Raw genomic sequence first — 23,297 nt, forward strand, 5'->3', positions numbered from 1 at the left:
TGACATCAATTCCAAATGACAAGAAAGGCTCCCCTTTACCTCTTTTCCTACGGGGATGCCACTGGGGAGCCATCCTGGCCTGCGAGAATCCATGTTTTCCTGTCAGCTGAAAAAGGATTTCTAGAAAAATTCCAGCTCTGAAGTGGGTCTGCTGGAAGCTCGGGGATGAGACATGAGTTTATATAGGAAAGCTGTGTTCCTATTTCCTCTAGGTGGAAACCGTGACGGCTCAAAGTCCACGCCTTTGCTCTATGACAAACGATTACCTAGTAGCCTCTTTTAGGAGGTACTTCTTGGAAGAATGCTGAAACTTTCCTGGGGGGAAAATGGAAATGGAAATAAATGAGGGATTAGTCTGTTTGTCACCATCAGGTCCAGAGGCCTTCTTCCAATTTACTGTCAGCTTCTAATTTCAGCCTATGGGAGACTAACTCCGTCACCATTGGGAGAAACACATTTTGCTCAGATAGGAAACTCGTGGAACCCACTGATGCTAATAAAAGCCCAAGAACAGGGCAAAGGAAGGAAACAGGAATCAAATATCCTAGAAGGTTTCAAATCTTCTGTGCTGTGCACATCATGCATCAGGCTTCTCATTTGGTTCTGCAAATTCAGAAAACCAGCACAGGGCACAGGGGGCCTGTTCCACCAGCAGAACCGTAACCCCAGCTGTGGTGGGCGGAAAGAAAGTGCGCTCAGAGTGGTTCACCCTGTCCTGGCAGAACACAGACTAGGCCCCTGTACTTTATTTTTTAAAAACCCTCAGATTCCTTTATTTTTCTGCCACGGCGGCCATTCAAACCAACACCAAGGAAGAAAAGTGACTTGGAAGAGAAAAACCACACATATTGAAACTGATAAAAGAGGAAGCTTAGATTGTTACAGAGGACAAGGCTAGTGAATGAATATTCTAAGTTAGTTTTAAAATTAAATTCACTGTTACTTAATATTAGCACTTAATTTAGTTTTCTTTTATTCCTTTGGTATTTCCACGAAGCACAGGGAAGTAGTCAAGCTACAGTATCACTTAATTTTACTTACTGGTGGTTACCCTTTGGTATGACAGTATAAGACCTCCAAGAGCCTGAGAAAATATTTAAACCTTAATTATGTGCCTTCCTTAAATTCTTAATTCTGAAACTCCATTGCATTATTGAAATACTATGCACCTGAGGGCCACAGGGTTGCAAGCCCGCTCCGGGTGAGGGCACTTTGGTCATGCTGGATGATCAACAAGAACTACAGTATTGCTTCCCAAGTTTACTTGTAAATACCCCCAAAAAAAGAAAAAGAAAAACATGAGACTGGGTGGCTGTGCTAAAAAGACTCCTCTTAATCCAGTTAAACAGGGGAAAAAATTTGACTCTTTTTTAAGGTGAAATATTAATATAGTGTTGGTTTTGTTTTTGGTTTTTTGGTTTTTTTTTTTGAGGAAGATTAGCCCTGAGCTAACATCTGCTGCCAATCCTCCTCTTTTTGCTGAGGAAGACTGGCCCTGAGCTAACATCCGTGCCCATCTTCCTCTACTTTATATGTGGGACACCTGCCACAGCGCAGCTTGCCAAGTGGTGCCTAGGTCCACACGCTGGGAACCAGCAAACCCTGGGCCGCCAAAGCAGAACGTGAGAACTTAACGGTTGCGCCACTGGGGCCAGCCCCTATAGTGTTGGTTTTTTTAATGATAAATCAGGGATTATTGCTAGAAAGGGGAACTCCTTTTGATATCCATTATAGTATCGGCATATATGTCACTACCCAGTTAAATGCTTTCTTTAAAAAGTTGGAAACAGTTGCCATAAATTTGTGATGATGTTAGTAATGACAGTTTTATTAAATGCTTACTTTGGGTCATCTCCCTTAAACATCACAATAATCCTAGGAAGTGACTGAAAGATGAGAGAAAAGGAGGCTCACACAGGGTCGTGTGTCCACTCAGTAGCTACTGACCACGCTCCTGTCTGCCCCAGCCCACCACATGTGGACGGTGGCCTGGGACAGTCTCCAACCTCGGGAAGTTTACTCTCTCCTGCCCTGCCCAAAGCGAGCTATTTAATTAGCTCTAACTCACTCAAAGTTTCCATTCTTACAAATTAGAAATAAATTCCTTTCTATTAGTTGAAATCCTAAAGTTCTGGAACAAGTCTCAAATGTTGAGCAATGAAAATGCCGTGGGCTAAAAGACAAATGTGATGTTCTACTCTGATGCCAGGGGGCAGGTTCCAAACAAAGGCAGTGGATAAGGTAGCTACCGTGGGGAGGGTCACACTTCAGACACCCTTTCCTCACACTGAAGAGGATTCCTGAAATCAGAAGCACTCTTAGTCTAAAAACATACAGCTTCCTAAAGCAGAACTTTACTCTCCTGTTGAAATGGAAGCAAAGGATGGAACCAGGTGGAGGAACATGCTGCCAAAGCTACTCTGGCTACCAAGTGCCTGTGGTGGACACAGAAGTAAGACGTCGACTCCTGGACAAACACTCAGTCACCTTTGGATGGGGTACAAACTTCTCAATCTGTTGCTGGTGTTGAGACGATGCTGGTGTCGGGGGGAGCCCTGGAAGCACATCATAGGATCACTCAGCTGAGAGAGCTGCCCACCCATTCACACCACGTAGCAGGTCAACTTGCCAAGAGGTCAGGAAATCCTACAGTGGGTGGATGGCAAGACTGAGTGTGCAGGGCCGGTGCTGAGAAGAGAGCCAAGGACGGGGAAGGTCAGACACTTTTAACAAATCATAATCTGTGCCTTGTATTTCGGAAGGACATGAGTCTGTGGGGGCCTGATCCCCAAATATCTCATTCCACAGGTAGGGATCCACTGCTTTTGATGAGCACCATGTTTAATACCCATTCAAACCAACATGAACAAACCAATACTCCTCACGTAGGATGCTGAGGCAATAACGGATTGCAGACTTCTTGTAATTAAGTCTCTATTCCATTAACAGTATTCCAATAATGATCCTTCTCTTTGATCCCACCATTGACAACTGCCCAAGTAGATCACGCCATTCAGAACTGACAACATCCAGTGATAGTGCAATGGAGAACATGGACAACAAAATTGGTTTAGAAGGTAGCAAATGGAAGCTTTCCTATTCTCCATCCTGATAAATCAATCACTGACTAAACTTCCCATTCCTTCGGACAGGGAGAAACAGTCCATGCACCCAAAACGCATTTGATCACATCAGGAATAACCATAAACATTTATGCCCAGAGGCAATAGTGCCACAAAGGGCACATCCCCTAAAAGAGGGGGCCAGCCAAGGCAAAATAATTGACCCACTGACCTTAAAATAATTCAGAGCAGAGTCAAGTATTTCAAACAAGATAATGCATTTAACAAATACAGCGTCCTAGACGCCCACATCCTGGAAAACACACTAGAGGTGAGCATGGACACCACAGCACACCATGCACTGTCTACCCACATGCTACAGCTACTTCAAAACTCCTCGATTTTCTTCCCTCGATTTCTTTAGGGAACTTAACACCATTAAGTTGATTAAGTAGAACACAAAAAGGAGATGGTGTTTCTTTTTCTAAGTACGAGGACCTCAAGGCCAAGGAAGGTTGCCTGGACCCCAAAAGGCAAAAAATTATGTGGTGACGACGCTGGGTTTTTTTTGTACCAAAAGTGCAATCCAGAAAAGCTCCTTTTCAAAAGTTTTCTCCACAGCAGATCAACTTAAGAAGCAATTAGCATCAATGCAATTATGTGCCACTGTGCTCCCTAAGTGTCATTGAATGTGTGTCACCGAGATAAGGCAAGGCCCCTTTAAAGGAAGGACAAGTTGGTGAAAGGAAAGAATGTGAAAATTGTGTTCTCAACAATACATTTCAGGACACTGAACAGCTGAGCCAGATTTTATACGCAAAAGAAAAAAATGATGTAACAAAAAGTGTGATAGGAGCCTGTTCAAGCAAGTTAAGGCATAAAATTCAAATATAACATGCTGACCACATGGCCTTCTTTCCCTAGAAGACAATGCTTCGCTAATAAAGTCCCACACTTTTTTTTTAGCCAGTTAACTTCATATCAGAAATAATTTTTAAAAAGTTTTTGTACTCACCAAGGGAAAACGAAGGCTATAGTCTGAAAAAGAAAAAGAAAAAAAGAAAGAGTTAATCTTCTGGTTAATAGGCATTAGTTGCCACTTCTTTCTCTACAGCACTAATTGAATGTGCCCATTTTAGCTTCATTGTTCGGGGTCTTCTTGAGGCCTTCTTATCTAGATGACAATAACTTCTTTTCCTTGCAATCACCAGCTTTCAAAAGTGTCCTGCCCCTGGGGCTGGCCCCGTGGCCGAGTGGTTAAGTTCGCGCGCTCTGCTGCAGGCGGCCCAGTGTTTCGTTGGTTCGAATCCTGGGCGCGGACATGGCACTACTCGTCAAACCACGCTGAGGCAGTGTCCCACATGCCACAACTAGAAGGACCCACAACGAATATACAACCATGTACGGGGAAGCTTTCGGGAGAAAAAGGAAAAAAAAAATAAAATAAAATCAAAAGTGTCCTGCCCCAAACTCTCCTGTCAGCTGATGGTGGGGCTGACCTACATCTGAAGTGTTTGGCATCTAGCCCCCGAGGTGCTGCGACAGTCAGTGGCTCCTTCTGTACCTACAATGCCCCCTCCCCGTGAAGTAGTCCCCTCAGCCCATCTTTCCCAGAGACAGCCTCTTGAAACCTGCTGGGGTGGCCCCCTCACCCCAGTTTTCCAGCTTAATCATTATCCAGCTTGCTCATTCCCATTAATTTAGTTCTCATGTTCTTTTTGTTTTTAACAGCCTTATTGAGATACAATTTACATACCATAAAGTCCACCTGTTTAAAGCGTACTTTATGGTTTTTAGCAATGGTTTTTATCAGAATCACAGAGTTTTGCCACCATCACCATAATCTAATTTTAGAACATTTTCATCATCCCCAAAGAAACTCCATGCCCATTAGCTCATTAGCTCCCCAGCCCATCCTCTCCTCACCCCTTGGACCCCAGCAACCGGCAATCTACTTTCTGTCTATGAATTTGCCTATTCTGGACATTTCACATAAATGGGATCCTACAACACGTGACCTTTTGCAGCTAGCTGCTTTCACTTAGTATAATGTTTTTGAGGTTCATCCATGTTGTAGCATGAGCCAAGACATCATACCTTTTTATGGACAAATATTACTCCATTATGTGGATATGCCACATCTTCTTGACCCATTCCTCAGCTAACAGACATGAGCCTCTTGTTCTTGACTGAGAGGCCAGTAAGGCAGCCTCACACTAGAGCTGTTAGTCTGCATCTATGCATGGCTGGACACCATGCTCAGCTGTCATCGTACATCTGCACTGCTAGAAGGTGGATCTTCTGATCACCACTATTTTTAAATAGCTAAAGCGGTACACAGTGTTTTGCACCAAAATAGACTATTTCTTATCTTAGTTGTGGCCAGGCTAGACAGTCTAAACCAAAGACAACAGTCCCAGGACATAACTATAATAAATTGTTGCACTAATTAAAAACTTGAACTGTGATGTAGGCTTGAAGCCCAAAAAGCAGAAGAAATAGTTCTTCTAATACTAAGGGATTTTAAATCTACTTGGGCAAATCTATGGCCAACGTTATTCTTAATGGTGGAAGACTGAATGCTTCCCCCTAATACTGGGAACAAGGCAAGGAGGTCCACTCTCACCACTCATATTTAACATGGTATTGGCGGTCCTAACCAATGCAATAAGGCAAGAAAAAGGAAAAAAAGACAAAGACATGGGAAAGAAAAAAATAAGACTTTATTCTCATAAGACATGATTATCTACACAGAAAACTCCAAAGACTCTACAAAAAAGCAACTGAGGATCAATCTGAGTAACATAGTCAAAGAGTCCCACGGTGCAGAGGAGCCCAGTTCAACTCAAAGCAAACAGCAGGAAGTGGAGGGCGACATTGAGTGTTGGGCAAGAGGTGATCATCAGAGGTATGTGGAACTACTTTTCTGTAAGAATAACTTATTACAAGAGTCCACCCCTTCCAATCCCCCAAAAGAACTTGGGAAGATGCTGGAAAGAGTGCCTTGTGGTATTTGCCTGGGGCCAAGCATGGGGAGAAGCCAGAAGTGGAAGGCACCCTCAGTATTTCAGGAGGATTGATAGAAATGTTCAAAGCTACCTTCCAATGTAATTTTGAGTCATTTTAACATAAAATAAAGCCCAGTGATAGGCAGAAGCACATCCTTTGCAGAAGCAGAGCTGCAGGTCTGAGTCAACTAAACTAAAACCCATGAGGAAAACACCAGTCAGGCAGAGCACCAGGGGGCACTCTGTCAATGGCTGGGTAGGTAAATGAATGAGCGTGACTGACTAAATCCCAGTCAAACACAAATAATTTTGAATTAAACTTTGAACTAATTTCTTTTTTAAACAAAGCAACACTACATGGAACAGCGGGCTCTACAAATAGATCAAAAAATGTATTGGTATTGGTTTGGGGCTCACACTTGTTAGCATGAAACCACAACTGTCAGTTTCTCTAAGTACAGAATTAGAGCAAAAACCAAGCCACCCCAGGATATCCTCTAAAGTCAAGCTTTATCAAGTGAACACCCTCATTTGGCCCAAGGCCTTGGGGAAGATGGTTACTGTAATACTGAGCAAAACCTTCGAAAAGGTGAAATAAGCACATTACAAAAATGGGGGTGAGAGAGGGTGGTTCCCGTGGATGATCTGCTCCTCTCAGGAGGGGGTTGTCCTTGAGGAGCTTGCACAGCACAGTGCCACAACTGGAGAGCTTCTTGGTCTTACCTGGAAGGGCACTGTCCTCCAGAAAAGGGAAGGAGAGAAGCTATGAGATCAATTGGGCCTTTCGAGTGCCTTGGCGGCTGCTTTCGGTGCCTCTCTCACAGTCTGCAGCCAATCCTAGGAGGCCAGAGGAGTTCCATTTTAAGGATGAGAAGACCAAGGCTTGGTGAGCTCCTTGATCAGCAATTCCCAGAGCAAGGAAGCAGGACAGAAGGGATGCTAGCCCAGGGCTGCTGAGACCATGCTTTGCGGGGCACACAGGGGAAGCCAGCCTACGTTGTGGCTGACTTTTGTTTGCTTGGTTTTTTTCTTTCTGTGTCTCCATTCCCCCAGGGAAGCTGTATTTCCTCAAGAGACAGTCTTCCTTTCCTTTACGTGTTTAGTGTCTGGAGCCCTGCCTGCCAGCAGGAGGGCTCGCGAAGGACATTCTGTGCAGGGCAACAGGGATACCAGAAAACTCCTTAAAATCCCTTCTAACTCTAGAAAGAGCTGCACTGTGGTCTATGCACCAGAAAGAGCTGGAAGGGCCCAAGCTGGCCACATACTTCCTCTGGGGAGAATTGAGTCTGTAGCAGTGGCTCGGCTGACAGAGGTCTGGCCCAGCCTGACCATGGAGTTGCTGCGGCGGGTCTGTCCCCAGAGCATACAGGTGCAGCCACTCTGCTGCCAGGGAGCAGAGGTGAGGAGGACACCCTGCCAGACCCTGGGAAAGAGGCAGTGTGAGGACATGGAAAAGGGGAAATCCACCCTGGGGCGGGGGGAGGGGCAGGCAAGGTCAGGAGGGCAGGCAGGCAGACCGGTGCTCCTGCAGGAAGCGGCTGGGCTGCAGCAGGGTTTGGTCCTGATCACTCACAAGATATGAAACACCCAGCGATATTATTGTGCATCCAAACGTGCAAAGAAGAAAATAAAACTACAGCACTTAGAATCAATCCATTGGAACTGTTCCATTTAAGGGAAAAATTAAAATCATTTCTGACTTGTCAAGTTCTGAGATGGACAGAAGTGGGCAGTCTTTCCAAATTCAGACAAAAGTGTGACGTCTTTTATATGCATCCTTGGCCTGAAGCATCATAAAGATTCGACCAGGCGGAATGGATGTTACTGAGGGTGTATCCACAAACTGTCCTTTTAAATGGGCAGCAGCATTTAAAAAACGTTTGCACATTTACATTTTATTTTAAAATACTTACATACGTATATGCATGTATACTGTATCTAAACTGTGAACTTTTTCTGATGGGTTAAAATTTTATAAAGCAAGGGCACACAAATAAAAATCTGAATTACGCAATTAAACCCCACGGACTCTGACCTCTGGCCTTGAAGGAATCTTATCAGGAGTGATCAGAACCCCCAGAGCGAAGCTCCTCTATCCTGGCGGCATTCTCTTAGGCTCCCGTGTTCCCCAAAAGACACCGAGTTGTCCTGACCACGTGGTCAGAGCACTTGGATTAGCAAGAAGTGTCGTTCACTCTCAGTCATAGTGACACTCAAGCCTGATGACGAGGATGATTAACTTAGACGGACTGCCCAAATAATAAGAAAAACGCTACACGTGAGAAAACAACACAGACCCCATCACACAGACCAAGTGCAGAGGAAGAAACCTCAGCAAGGGCCGTGGGCTGCCTCGGCGTTCTGTCAAGGAACCAGTCCACTCTGCTTCCAGGTGGTAATTCACAGGACGGGGAAGAGCACAAAATGATTCTGAATCATCTGGGCTCAGATGCTCACTGACCTCATCCTCTGCCAAGTCTCACAGTCTCCTTGTTTACCTTCCAGGCATCGGCAAAGCTGTTAATTTCCATACTTTCTAATGCATGAAAGAAAGGCTGGAAGGAGCCACTGAACTCACTGGGGGAGGGAAACCTCCGCGAGTGACGAGGAGTTTGGCACAATCTTACTCGGCCCACGCCACAGCAAGCCACCTTCAAATGGCGGGAGGGGGAATCCTTAAAACAATGTTGCTAAGGTTGGAAAAAAGATTCATTTTCTCAACGACCCATTTTGTCAATCTATGACCGCCAAGTTGGCCTTCTAAATATTTGGCAACTTTTAAGAATTATTCATGGGCAGCTGCTCAGCAAAGACCCAAGTGCATCCCTGCCTGCTTCTCGAGAGCGTTTTCTGGAGCACAATCCCCAGCTCCCGAAGTACACATAATAGCACCTCTCTAATTACTCGCGGTTGGGGGTCCCCTCTTTGGATTAGAAAACTATGCAAATTAGCAAACCTGATGACTCCACTCTGCAAGTACAAATGGCTACTGGCTTCCATACTTCCATGTCTGTCTATGCCACTACCATCACCATAGAACGCAGAAACACAGGACTCTGATGCTCCGTGCTCCCTTCCGAGGGGCAGGGGTGCTCTTCCAGCCCCAGAGTGGAGGGTGGCCTCCTCTGAGCTCCCCTCCTGAGGGCCATTATGCAGGTTTAGAATAGCCATGTGTGCCTCCCCCCGCCCGGTGCCAGCATAAACCTGGCATGAAAAAGGTGCAAGGTGAGGGCTCCCTGGCCTTGTCCTCCCGCCCCCAACTAGGGTGCTATTAATTCCCGTGCTCACCTCTTGGCACCCAGCACAGATGCTTCTCAGATAGTGACAGTTGGTCACCATCACCTTTCAAAACCCTTGGCCTCATAAGCAGCTTCTTTGTGGAGGCTCTAGTGCTTGAGAGAAGGGATGGTGTGAACAGCTCCGCCAGCACCCACCCTGAGGACAGGTATCCTGCCAAGAGCTGACTTAGCCAGACTTCCTGCCAGGCGCTCACAGGAATCCTCTCAATGCTCCGATCAGGAGTCTGCTTTAGACGTGCTCTGCAGACGGGAAGACTGAGCCCAGAGGTAAAGCAACTTGCCAAAGGCATCCCTCCGCCAGGCAGGGCGGTGGGACTCCAGGGCTGGGTACAGTGCTCCTTGCCTCCTAGAGCTCGCAGGGAACAGCACTGGCTGCACTAAGTATTTAGAATACAAAGTGCCCTCTGCCTGGGCCATGGGGTTCACCTGGGCCATGGGGTTCCCCTGGGCTGTGGGGTTCTCCTGGCCCATGGGATTCTCCTGGGCCATGGGATTCACCTGGGCCATGGGCTTCTCTTGGGCCGTGGGGTTCCCCTAAGCTGTGGGGTTCCCCTGCACCATGGGGTTCTCCTGGGCCATGGTGTTCACCTGGGCCATGGGGTTCACCTAAGCTGTGGGGTTCTCCTGGGCCGTGGGGTTCTCCTGGGCTGTGGGGCTCTCCTGGGCTGTGGGGTTCCCCTGGGCCATGGGGCTCTCCTGGGCTGTGGAGTTCTCCTGGGCTGTGATGTTTCTGCAGGTCCGCAGGTCAACCTATCGCGTGACCCACCCCGGCTCTGAGCAGGGCCTAGTGCCCAGAGCCCACTCAGCTCAGCCTCTGCTGGAGGTTATCAGGCCCCGAAGGCGTGAGGAAGGCTGTCAGTGGGTTCCACAGCTTACCCTCGGACTCTCCCTTCCCTCCTCTCACTCTTCACCCCACCAGCCAGCACTTAACGCTCCCTCGCCCCACCCAGCCCACCTGGGTGGAACCCAGAGGACTAAGTGGGCCTGGCCCCACCAGGATGTGGCCTCTGGGCCCTCGGCTCACTGCACCCAGGTTCAACATCCAGTTCTGACTCTGAGGACCCAGCTTCCCCTCTGCCGTGGAAACTGCCTAGGGCCCCTGACTCTCCTGACGTTAGGGGCTGGGGTGGGGGGGGGTGTAGATTTCACATTTTCCCTCAAAAAATCCCCTTTTCTTCCATGAGGGGAAAAAGTGGCTATTGTTGGAAATGCACTGGAACTGTCAAAAATAGGTAATGCCCACTATATAAATGATGGTTCTATCTGTCCTGTAAAAGCATATGAATGAAAACTTCTCGTAGATCAAGAAAACCCAAGAGCCCTGTGGCTTGTCAGCAGGTGATGTTTCTCCAGCCATGCCACCTCCTTGGAGGCCCACCCCTTCACCAGGGGGTCACCTGGGAGCCCGCCCCTCCTCACCCGTGCTTTTAGTTACACACCTGTGCCCGAGCTTGCTACACTTTGCCACACTCTTCTCATGAAACAAGGTCCCACCCTGAATGCCGGCTCCACAGACCTCTTGCTTCCTGGGTGCCGGCTCTTGTGCCCCCCATCCCATCCCATTTGACTGTAGTAAACTGAGTCACGCTCACCCATGTCCCAGACAATGCCGGCCAATTCCCTTCCCCGCCCCCCTGGGCCCCGGGGTCCTGTCTGTGGAATGGGGACCTCGCCCAGGGAAATCCAGGCTCCTCATGCTGGGTCAGGACTTGCTGCCTAAAAACATCGCACAGCAGCATCGTTCTCCAGTTTGCAGAAAAAGAAAATCAGTGGGTATAATTCGATTGCTAGTTTTTCTCCACTACTGCTTGTTTGCTGGTAGGCACCACCTGGAAGAAAAGGACTGAAACACGAACCATTAATGGGACAACTGGGCACCAGCTGCCCACAGCTGGGTTCTCAGCCTGTTTTTGTGGACTCACCTGCCTGGAGATACAATTTTATAATGTGTACACAGGGCTGTTTTTCCTAATAAAACTGGAGAGCAATGGCCCATGTGCGTTGAGTAGTGCCTGGCCCAGGGGAGGCATGCACAACCCCTTGCTGAACGGAGGAATGAACCTCATGGTGCTCTGAACGAGGGCCAAAGAACATTGTGATTCCAAAAGTGCTGCTGCCTAAACAAGTGTGAGCACCTTCTCACCATCCAGCTGATTCTCTAAACTCGAGTTACCCTCAAGGTTGGCACTAGGGGTCAGCTCTAACATGACACCAGTAGAGTATGAAGGCATCCCAGTGACGACCCCTGAACACACCTAGATGTCTTCACCAATTGGGTGAGGCAGGGGAGAGGGTGGGGCCGAGAACCAACTCAGAGTGGGAGGGAGTCCTTACCCAGGAACTTCCTCGCCTGCATGCCCTGTGCCTCCTTGGTTGACTGTGCCAGAGCCTTGATCACACTTTACCTGATGCTGTTTTCTCCTAACTTGTGTAGGGTGGATAGGACTGTCAGGGGTGCATCTCTTGAGAGCAAGGCCTGTTTTACTCCTCCCACTGGGCTCAGACTATGAAAGTTACTCAGGATGGGCTTATTGGGTGCATGATGCTAATGGCAACTGAACACTCTAAATTCGATTCAAAAGACATTTTTCTTGGTCTAATTAATGCTCAGTGAACCTCAGAAAAAATGATTTCTCTCTAATATTCAGACAGTAAACCAGGGTTTGTAGGTGTTATTTTCTAGGGTGGCAATTTGAAATGTTCCCGCCTGTCACCAGGGGACCCCAGGCCTGTGACCAGGCTGCTAACTGTATGTGTGAAGGGCTTGGTTAGTGATCATCCTTACGCTCAGCTATAAACATCAGCGAACTGCAGAGGCTCCAGGCAAAGCGACATTCCCCAAGGCAAATAACGGATGAGCCATGGCATAAAATAATTATTCCGGACCCAGAAAGGAAGGGAACTTATAACATGCTTCTTAATTTAAAAATATCGATTGTTGCTGTTAATTAAAATGCTAGTTACCACCAATCCTATACAAATGGTGAAGGGACAAGTAAAATGTGCCACTTCGTGATATTAATAAATCCAATTCTATTAATACATTAAATCATAACTATTGTTAGCGAATAAAGGAAACAGGATTTTTGCAGATCAGACTGGCCTAGATAAGAATGCCTGGTAAGCAACCCTGAGGACTGCTTAACAGAGCCTACAGGTTCCCAGGGAAGAGCCTCAGGACGGGGGAGGCCACCAGTGACCAACACACGGTTCCCGGACACCCTGTGACCCAGGGGGTCCGCTTCCTACTGCTGACACGAAACTCCCCTTTCAACAGCCCCTATGAAAGCCATAGCCTGCTTCTGCTCACTGGCGTCAGGGCAGGAACTTGCTACAGGTCCCTCACCCACACCACACCGTGTGCTATCATCCTCCAGACCCGCCTTGGTCATCCCCACGTGAGTCATCACTTTCCTTACGCTGCTCCCTGACCCAGACAGCTTTCCATCTCACCCCAGCCCGCCAGGTGCTGCTCCAGCCCCGGCCCAGCCTGACCCTTGTCCAGCCCTGCAGGCTCCTCTGCCTTTATCCCTCCTGCTGCTCCTGAAGCGGAAAGCTGTCCTTGCTCAGCGGCTCCTTCCATCTGTCTGTGTTGTCTTCTCCACCCGCACCTTCAGAGCAACATAACAGAGCAGGACGGTGGATTGACTTGAGGCCACGTCTGTCACCATCTCAGCTGCCCCATGATATGCGCAGGCACAACATGTCTTACAGATGACAAAAGCAAAGTGCAGACACTCACCCAAAGATAGTCTGAGGCTAGTTCAGTGCTTTCTGAATAGAAATCTCGTCATCTCTAACTTGAACTTCTTTATTAGATAACCAGTTCTGTGCACATACCAGCAACTCAGAAAACCCTAGTGGATGAATGAATAAATGTGCTAACCCAGTCATTACTGTGCATTGAGCAACTACTGTGGGCTAGTGCTATGCCACATCCTGAGGATTTAGAGATTAAAAAAAATACGTGGATGGAAACTCAAGGTTTCCACCCCAAAAGATGTCCAAAAGACAGTCTTAGAAAGAGATAGTTGAAATGTAGGGGTAAGCGCTATGATGGCGGCAAGCCCAGGGCCTATGGACAATGGAAGCAGCAACACCTAACCCGGGTTTGGCTAAAGTCAGGGCATCTTTCTCAAGAAGGAGATTCCCAGACAGACGACACAACAAAGGAAAGGAAGCTAGGCAGTGCATGGAACATTCTGGAAATGGCAAATAATCTGAATCCTGGCTCTAACCTCGGAGTAAGTCACATAACCTTTTAGAGCCTTAGTTTTCTCACCTGTGAAATAGAGACAATAATCCTTATGGTGCTGGGTTAAAAGAAGAGATAATCCACATAAAGGACCCCATACTGAGCTCAGACGTCTGCAGGCCTGGATGTCCCTTTCTGCTCTCTGCAAGGAAGGTCACCATGGTGGCTGCAGAGAGAAGGAAGGTTAGGACTGAGCCTGTGTGTGGGCGGTGGATCCGTGAGCAACAAAGATGCCATGTGGATGGTCCGGGGAGGTCCATCTGAGGGCAGTGGCAGTAGGGATGGAGCTGGGGGCAGGCGGCTGTTTAAAGATCAAGGCAGCGGAGCCCACCAGCCCTGGGGAAGGTATATGAGGAGGAAGGAAGGGGAAGGAAGAAATAAAAGGTGACCTCCCGCCTGACTTGAGGGCTGGGTAGAAGGTTTGCCATTTCTCGAGGTGACGTCCTGTCCAAGAGTCCCCAGGAAGTGACTTGTACGGACATCCCTCAGAGACACTCGGAGGAGGACGTCACTGACAGCCTAAGAAAATACATTAGCATCATAAGAAAAGGAGAAAAAATCTGTCTGAAAATGGCACCAATCCCTTTCAGGAAAGTGGTACCCAGAGCAGAGAAGTGTGTTAGTTTCTAAGAAAAACTGAAAACTAGTAAACCAAATATCTGAAAGGTCTGCTAATCAACCACTTATTTTGCCCAAAAAACCCTCAAATATTTTGGTTTAATGACTTCCCCCCACCTAACTGGCCGACCTGACCCATCTAAACTAGCTCATTACTAAGAATCCATGTAAAACGCACAGGGAAGAGGCCAGCTTTAAAACAACGAGAGGTGGCAGGGAACATCCGCATACGCTGGCAGAGGTTTTACCATCTTTGGACGGAAAAGCTAAAGGTCTCCATTAAACGTAAAGTTCATTAGGAAAGGTGAGCTTTCGGGAGATTCATAAATCTCTGAACTATTAACAAAAATGTCTCCAGGCTTGAGACGCGCTGCCGAGGGCCCGTGCCCACTACTGACAAGTTCTGTGAGCTTGTAGCGGATCCCTCCTCCACACGTAAGAACACTGCAGTATTCATGTGAAAACAAAAACAGCATTATATCCCAAATATGCAGCGCCCCATTCTGGAACAATCTACTGCCACAGAAGTGTAATGTTTAACTGGCATTCTGCGTGTCTACCTATAAAGGTCAGCCCTCCTCTTCCACTGGAAGGCAGTATTTTGTTTCTTTACAACTCAAGGAATCATCTTAAAATGTACAGATTCCATCCGCTCTGACAATCTTTCTAGTCCCAGCATTGGTGTGAATGAGATGTCAGAGGCAGGAGGCAGAGAGGGGCTAGTGTGTTGGCACGCACTGCGTGTGCCCAGGGCCCTCACCCACCTCATGCAGAGCCGGCTGGCGGTCTGTCCTGTAATCCCAGTCTGAGGGAGGGAGGAAGACGCCGAGCGTAAGCTCCCCAAGCCTGAGCCCTGCCTCCTGCGCTGTGCAAGGCTGGGCGACCTGCCTAGCTGGTGACTTTGGGCTGGCTCTGTGTCCTCTCTGTACTTCAGTGGCCTCCACACAGGAGGTCATGGACAACTTCAGATGATGATCTAATGACACAGCGTTGTGTGAATGAGCTTGTGAAGGGGAGAGGGTGAGCGGGGCAGCTCTGCCAGAGGCAGAAAGGCCACTGCTTGCCCTGGGCAGGGGGGTGCCGTGAGGTGGGGCCACATTCACAGGGATCTGAGCAACACTGACGATCTCCATACAGGGGTCCATGTAATCCTCCAGACAGCCTTGAAGCGAGTCACACGAGACACATGGTCAGTAAGAGGTTGAGCCTGAAATCAGATTCCACTGGACCTCTGCTCTTGGGTGCTGGGCAATAATGCCCCCAGCGTTTGGGAAATCCAGTGCTTTGATGTGGGGCCAGGAATCACATCCTGGGAGACAAGCTGCATGCAGAGGAGCGGTCCCCAGGCTGTGTCAGAGGAAGTGGTCTCGACCCTGCCGACCAGAGGAAGGACACTCGCAGTGACACTCCCTCCCAACAGTGTCCTTGTGGTCAAGAAGCACCATTTCCTTAAAAAGCCAACAGTTTATCTGACATGTCAAGGCCGAGGACACCGAAATACCATCTTCCCCCAACCCCAAACTCAGATCCAGTAGTCACCAGCAAATTCAAAGAAAGGCCTCTGAAACAGTAAAAGCTCTGGAAGTTGAACTTGGGAAAATTGCACGGAGTTCAAGGCTGAGCCTGAATTTGACAGGAGGCCTCAGAGAAACGAAACCTCTCATGGTCCCCTCGCGAGCCCAGCAGGTGTCCCCTACTGGCCTGCACCAACCACCCACCCTCCTGGCCTGTATCCTTGGCCATTGGAGAGTTGAGAGCTTCATTCAAGAGCCACCAAGTTTCTAAGAAACCCCCTTTCCTTTCAACTAGACTGGAAATCATGGGCCCTGGAGATCCCCCAAGAACAGCCTCACGCGGTAGCTCCCAGTGCAGGACTGGATGGGGACGTGACCTCCTCCCCAGGGCTCCTTCTCAGAGAACTGAAGTGCACCATAACTGTGATGACAGCGAGGCCAGGGCTACCACGCACAGGCTCTCGTGCCCAGGGCAGCCCCGTGTGTCACACATCAGGCAGGCAGCATCTCGCCAAACCCTGGTCACAGAGCGGAGAGCTGAGAACAACCCGCCCTGCCTTACAGGTCAGGAAACAGAAGCCCTGAGGACACGGGTGACATCCCTCAATTTCATATCACACCTCATCCTCAACCCACGTCTCTTACTGTAAGACCCCTCCTCCCAACAGTTCCCTGATCCCTCATCCTGGGCTGGACCCCCTGTGCCCACCGAGTCCTTCTGTAGGTGGACTTCCATCGGGCGTGAACATTTGGAGTGATCATTTGTGTCATCACACCAGCCTCAGCGAGTACCACATCAGCACAGTGTGTACACATGGTGAACGGAGCTCACGACTCACGTCATACAAGGCCCTTCGTAATAGTTCAGTTCAGCATGACTTTCAGGTAGGCCCTCTGTACATGACAAAGGATACAGAGACCTTTGCTGCTGTGTGTCAGAAGGGAGGGCTCCAGTTTCATCACAGATACAGGACAGGAAAATGACTCCAGCTGATTTTGCTACGTCAATTAATTTTAATGACATAGAAGCCTATCTATCCAACCAGGGGCCTGAGATAAATTTCACCTGGGGGGATGATTTATTTTAAAAATGACTAATCATTCGAAACAGTCATAATCAAAATGAAATGGTCTTTCTCCAATAAAAGATTCCTATGACGTGAATAGAAATATCATCCACCTAAAATCTTCAACAAGGGAAAAATATCAGGTTATCTCGTTCATGAATGTCGTTGTAATTAGCGTCCATTAGTAGGATTAATGAACAAATAATCAAAACCGCCAAGCTTCAGAATTTAGAATGGTGAGTGGTTTGCAGGACGCTCAGAGGCCTCGCTCCATCTGTGGCTGCAATACGGAATTGGTTGACCAGCAGATATTTATCACATGCCTACGGTGTCTACTAGGTGCTTGGGGCCACAAAAAAAAGTACGACAGATGAGTTATCAACGGTGGTGAGGGGAACTTCCCCCCACCAGGGACAGGCAAAGAGGGAGAACAGATCAGTCGCCTCAAAGGACACACGTCTGGTCCTGGGGTGGGCAGAGAGCGGGAGAAGGGCCTTCCAGGCTTGGAGCCCGGATTCCCGCTAATTCTGCAAGTGCAGACCTTCCATCTGCAGAGCTGTGGTTACCGTGACGGGGCCCCTCACTGCCCTTCCATCACACTGCCTAGCTCTGGGATCCGGGTGTCTCTCGGTGCCACGTAGCAGCTCCGTTCCTGAAGGCCACTGGGGGTCAGGTTCCCCAAGAACGCCAATATGAAGTAGCCCCCTGCTTTTCACAGTTCCCTCACCTCGCCTCTCCCAGCCTAGAGTCTGCAGGTGTGTGAGGCCCCCTGGCCACTCAGGGCTGGGAAACACCTTGGCTATATGCTATTCTTTATTTATGTGTGTGTAAGTTCCTCTATGAAAAAAGAACTCAACTGAAATGTTTTCAACATTCAGCTTGCATTTGCAAACGAATCCAAATTCTGGAGTTTCCAGGCAGGAGGAGAGAAGGAGACATCCACGCCTCCCTGTGGCTGGCATCCCTGTAAGGCTCCCGGCTCAGCATCCCGACGCCCAGGGAGCTTGGAGCAGAGCCCCACACTCACGAACCGGCACACTTTAACAAAGCACTGGTGACATGTGTCAACGGCCCACTCAGTTCTTGACTAACCAGAGTTTAATTTTAGGGCAGAAAAGCTTCCCATCTATCTCCTTTACAGATGCTGATGCCAAGAACGTGCACAGCACTTTTATGGATGTATCTCCTTCATCGTCACAGCCACCCTGCGAAGGTGCGAGAACTTCTGTACATCCCCGACACATAGCAGCGGCATCAAGCACCCAGTGAAGAAGGGATTCCTCTCATACTCCAGACTTTGTGCCCTTTTCCTTTATGTCATTATTATAAGAGGTCCACTAAAAAGAGATGGAGAAAGAAATGGAGAAACAGAACTTACTTAATCCTAACGCCAAGGCATTAGCTTTCCATACTTAGTACTATATCCTCAGGTCAGTATTTTTTAATTAAAGGATTAATACATGCTATGGCAATAGAAAGGTGATTTCTCCATCTTCTAGAGGAAAAAAATAATTGTTGCAAACCCTATCAACTGAATTACTCAAGCTTTCAAAATAAAATTGTCTTAGAATCTAGCACCAGGAAAGTGTTTATATTTCCTGAAAAACTGGGAACAATCTTTTAATCTGACTAGAACAATACAAGCCATCGTGTTTTCATTTTTGCCTTGTCAGCCAGGAAGCTTAGGATCGAATTTAAGGCACAATTGAAATCACATCTTATCTCCAGGGTGGGGGAGCCGGCATTTATCGAATGCCTATTTGTGCAAGGTGCTGCCACAAAATATTTTCAACTGACTGCTTGCAGCGGCCCAGTTATTATTATTCCAACCTCATAGAGCAGAAATCGGAGTTAAAGAGGAAGAAGTCAGGAGCTCAGTCACTCGGCCAGCACATGGTGAAGACAGCATCCAAATCAAAATCTACCTCAGTTATGTCCCATCCTGACACAGCGCAGCCTCCCTTCCACAAGCTGCCCCAAGCCCTTCTGGACGGTAAAGAGCACAGATTACCAAAACATAGCAGCAGTGACGCCAGCTTGCAGGACAGACATGGTGGGAGCTTCCTGCCCTGGGCACTGACTGACGATTGCCAGGACGTTAGAGGCAGGGGTCCCAGAAGGCCAGGATGGGCGAGCATTTTTTTAGGTAGACCTTGGCCCATGAAGGGGACTGTCTGGAAACAGCTGTGCCTTCACTGGACATCAGGTCTCTGCTGAGCACTGCCATGTAGGATGACTTCTGAATGCTACCTCCCCCTCCACCCGCAAACCTAATAGTGGCTTCCTGTCTTCATTGTCCCAACTTGTTTGCTGGAGCCCATAGTGCAAATGACTTCGGCATTCAAAAAACTTCCCAACAACACAAAAAGAAAATTACTTTGTTGAATTCACAGTCATGCTGAATTTTAAATGACTGACTTACACAGCACGATGCCTTCCTGAACACAGACAGGATGTGAGCTGGTCATTGGGTGAATATGGACTTTGAGGACTGACTGCCAAGACCTCTGCAACCTATATGGGGACACAGGTGCATCCATAAGAGCAAACTGGGATGCATTCAAAGCCAAGTCATTGAGATTCATTGGAAATCTACATAGCAACTTACACATCGTCAGTGTTTAATAAACATTAAAAAAAGACTTTGCACACTCCATTTATATAAAGTTTAAAGGCAGGCAAAGCGAATGCCTGGTGTTAGAAGTGGGGAGTGTTACCCCTGGCAAGGTGAGGGAAGGGACCGGGAGCGAGCACCGAGAGGCTGGAGTAGGGGCTGGCCATGCGGACTCCTTCGTCTGGGTGCTGGCCACACGGCTGGCTCGCTTCGTGAAGACCCAACGCTCTCTGCATGTATGAATTCTGTACACTTTTCTGTACGGATGTTTCAATTTGATCTACTATTTTGGATCACTGCTGGTATAGCTTTTTACCCTGAAGAAATAAGCAAACAATTTAACTAACTCGTCTAAAAAAAATCAATTTACAAACATGGGCAACTGAGAAACGTTCTCGCATCATCTGCTCCTCACACAACAGGGGACAGACGACCATGAGCATGCAGAGCCTGAGCGATCGAATGGAACAGTGCTTCTGGCCTGCCTTTACCCTGAAGTGTTCGTTCGTTTGCCATCAAAAGCCTGATTTCTCGTAGAACAAGCTTGTTTACCTTAAGGCATGAACTTTATTTGAAAATAATTTTCTGATTTTTACCCTATTTTTTTTCCAAAAGGAAATGGGAATCTCCAATTTGCAGGTAAACCTTTTTAGGGTGTGGGTCATACGGATGACCTTGAGCCTCCAGTTGCTGGGGACGGCCTCACAGCCGTGATAAGGGTGCTGTAGTCAAAGCACGCGACTTGAGGTCCGACATGCATTGGTCTTCCTGCGGTCAGAGGAACCTGGGCAGGTCACCCTGACCTTTCTGAGCCACGGGATTTCCATCCACAAACTGAGGGACGTCCACCTTTACTCGGGGTAGTGGGGGCATGACTGGCTTGTCCCACTTTGCCCCGGACCTTCTTGGTTTTATCCTGAAAATCCTGCGGGCCGGTGAGGCCCTCATGCCCTGGCAAACTGGGTGGTGGTGCAGGATGTGCAAAGCAGTGTCCATTACGCACCTTGTATGGTGTCTGGCATGGATAATGCATACTCAGTGCTTAATAAATACTGGCTTTTTATCATTACCATGACCACTACCTTCTCCAAAAAGTTTCCCTCTACATGTGTTTTGGCTGTAATATCTGGCTGTAATATCTGTCAATATATTATTACTGAGAAACCTCCCACAGTCCTACCTTTCCTTCCGTTTCCTGACCCACTTTAAAACATACATGATGGGTAACCTTCTAGCAATTCCTTTCAGAACACGAGTGTCCAGAGGGCTCCACACAGCTGCTGAGAGGAGCAGATGCCGCTCAGATGCTGCGAACCTGCTGACCCAAGAAGTGGCGTCTGGCCTCCTGAGCATCCACTCCTCCTGCTAAAATGGGATAAAATGCACGCCCGCTTCGTGGGGTTGTCGGACATTGAGAGAGGATCATGCTTACTCCCTGTGAGTGTGGGCGCCTACAGACCACCCTGGGACCAGTGACTCTGCAGAGGCGCCCAGGGCCCCGGGTCCTTGGCACTAAGGTGGGGAGGAGGGCAGTGCAGAAAGATGGAGACCACAGTGTCCAGGGGTATGGCCCACTGCCAGTGAATTCAGTGTGCCCTGTCCAGTACGGAACAAGGTGAGAGGCGGGCGGGATGCTGAGCCAGCCAAGGTCTGAAGGCTCTCCAGTAGCTCCAGGCAGAGACAAGGTTTCTGGGCTGAGACCCTCACTGCACCCGAGGAGGGGTCCCCCCGTTTAGCTCAAATTAAGCCAGTTTTATCATCTAACATCTGGCCACTAAAATACATTTATATTTACACCTTAATATAAACTGTAAGAGGAACACGAAATGAAGTTGTGCATGTATTTATGTTTTAATGTAAACTACAGAAGGAACACAAAGGGAAATCCTGACCTCTTCCTAATTTAGGGAAATGTAAGCACCTCTGATCAGGAGCCAACTCTTACCTTCTACTGCAAATACCCGGGAAGGAATCAAAAGAAGAAAACAGTTTACAACAGAAATCCCCCCAAACTCCCGGCGGAGTGGACGTACCCCTTCCATGCTTTTTTCACATTTCCACAGGGACGTACATCAATTTAGGTACTTAAAATAGCCACAGAAAGGGAAAAAGAAGAGGGCGCTCTCTTAGTTACCATGGGAATTTCTAATTGGAGTGCTTCTTTTGTCTTCTAAAGATCCTTGCCATTCTCGTGACATTTAGAATGATACAATTAAAGGAGCCAGCATCTATTTCCTGCCACTTGATGACGATAGAAATATCACTATGGAAGCTCGAGTTAAAAAAGCTTCTTAAGACGTAAAACCCGCTTATTGTAGTAGTGACACACTTACTACGGAAATCAGCTTGGATAGAATTTCACAAGTCGAGTGCAGGACCTTCAAAGCATTCTAAGAGATTGGGAAAAGAGATGTTTAAAGCCCAAACGTGTTTGTGGCATTTTGGTGGGACTAGCCAAGAACAACCTGCTGGGTGGACCCTGTCATTCACCCAGACCGAAGTTTCCGTGCGATCCAGGGAACTCTCCAACCTTCCAGCAAAATGCCAATGTCTAGGAGATTGCTGATGGGCCTCTGTTCTGAAAATTACACAACTGACAGCGAATGCTTATTGAAAATGAGACTCTTCACGGCATCACTGGGGCAGAGAGGTATTTTTTTAAATCACTACCTGAAGAGTTTGCATTCCCCAAAGTAATATTCCCAAATGTTACCAAACTGTATCTTGGCAAGAAGGATGAACTGCCATGTCACGCAGGTGCCCTGGACTATGAAAGGAACTCTTCAGGCACCTGGGTTCATTAATGGAGAGTAACTCTTTCCCTTAAAACTGAGAATTGTCCACAGGTAGCCACGGGCTGGAAAAAACAGAATTAAGAACTTCCTTAATTCTTAGAGACAACTGGAAGCATCATCTATAAAAATATATTCCTCAAATTTTGAACTTAATAAAGGAAAAGGACACCTTGCCAGCTGGGAGTGGGTAATGAACTGCAATCACACCGGGTTCAACTTCAGATACAATTAGCTTCGCAGGAGTGGTCCCAGCAGGAAACAGGCTGGAGGACCCCAGAAGGAAGATGGTAAGACTGAGCGGCCAGGGCTAACTCTGATGCTTGCTTTAAGAAAGTACCACTGAACACTTTTACCAATGGATGAAAAGTCAGAGAGATCGAAGGCATGGGGCCTGGGTCTTCCTCCAAGAAGGAGAAACCATCTTTGTGCCTCAGGCTGAGAGGCCAGGCGGCTCTGAAGATCGGCCCTGGAGCTGGAGATGCTGCCCGGGCCCAGAGCAGACTCTCCTTCCTGCCTCCATACAGAGCTCCCGGTGCCCAGGGCCTGGGCTTCCCCAGAGGTGAACCTGACCGCGCTCAGCAGTGGGCCAGTGGCCTTGGACTGCTGGAGACCACCCCCAGGCCAGAGGCTTCCGCACTCGTACATGCACACATGTGCACTTGCACACACACACAGCAGCCCCCAGGTGAGGAAGGAGGGGACTCATCTGTACTCATTCCAGACTGCACCTCTCCGGGATTGGAAATTATTTCCTCCTCCACTTTGGATTTGTCAATTTAACTTTATCATATAAGCAGAGCAAAGAGGACTCAGCTATCAAGAACAAAGGGCATTCATTCATAAAACATTTCCTGAGCTCCTGCCACGTGCTGGCTTTCAAGATACCATGATGGGCCAACTCAGACGGCCCTCTGGCTCTCACGCAGCTCATAGGGTGGTGGGAGAGACAGACGGGAGGCGCATGTTCACATTAATGAACACGGTGCTTTGAGAAGATGCAGTCTGACCCAGACTAGCAGCCAGGGAGGGCTTCCTGTAGGAAGCAGCCTTGGCGGAGAGCTGAAG

General features: G+C 48.2%; 1 protein-coding gene across 7 annotated transcripts in view; it reads right to left on the bottom strand.

Annotated features, from left to right (window-relative positions):
* The window catches only part of PTPRE (protein tyrosine phosphatase receptor type E), a 172,782-nt gene that overhangs the window by 103,827 nt on the left and 45,658 nt on the right, over positions 1–23,297 (bottom strand). For 5 of the 7 annotated variants that reach the window (XM_014832534.3, XM_070480974.1, XM_044748689.2 and 2 more), the window contains exon 2: positions 4,078–4,100. The exons of the other annotated variants lie outside the window; for them this stretch is intronic. The gene's annotated coding sequence lies outside the window, so the exon portion shown is untranslated. The remainder of the gene's footprint in view (positions 1–4,077; positions 4,101–23,297) is intronic. 7 annotated transcript variants of the gene reach the window in all.

The sequence above is a fragment of the Equus asinus genome, chromosome 2, assembly GCF_041296235.1.
Source record: "Equus asinus isolate D_3611 breed Donkey chromosome 2, EquAss-T2T_v2, whole genome shotgun sequence".
NCBI classification, from domain to species: Eukaryota; Metazoa; Chordata; class Mammalia; order Perissodactyla; family Equidae; genus Equus; species Equus asinus.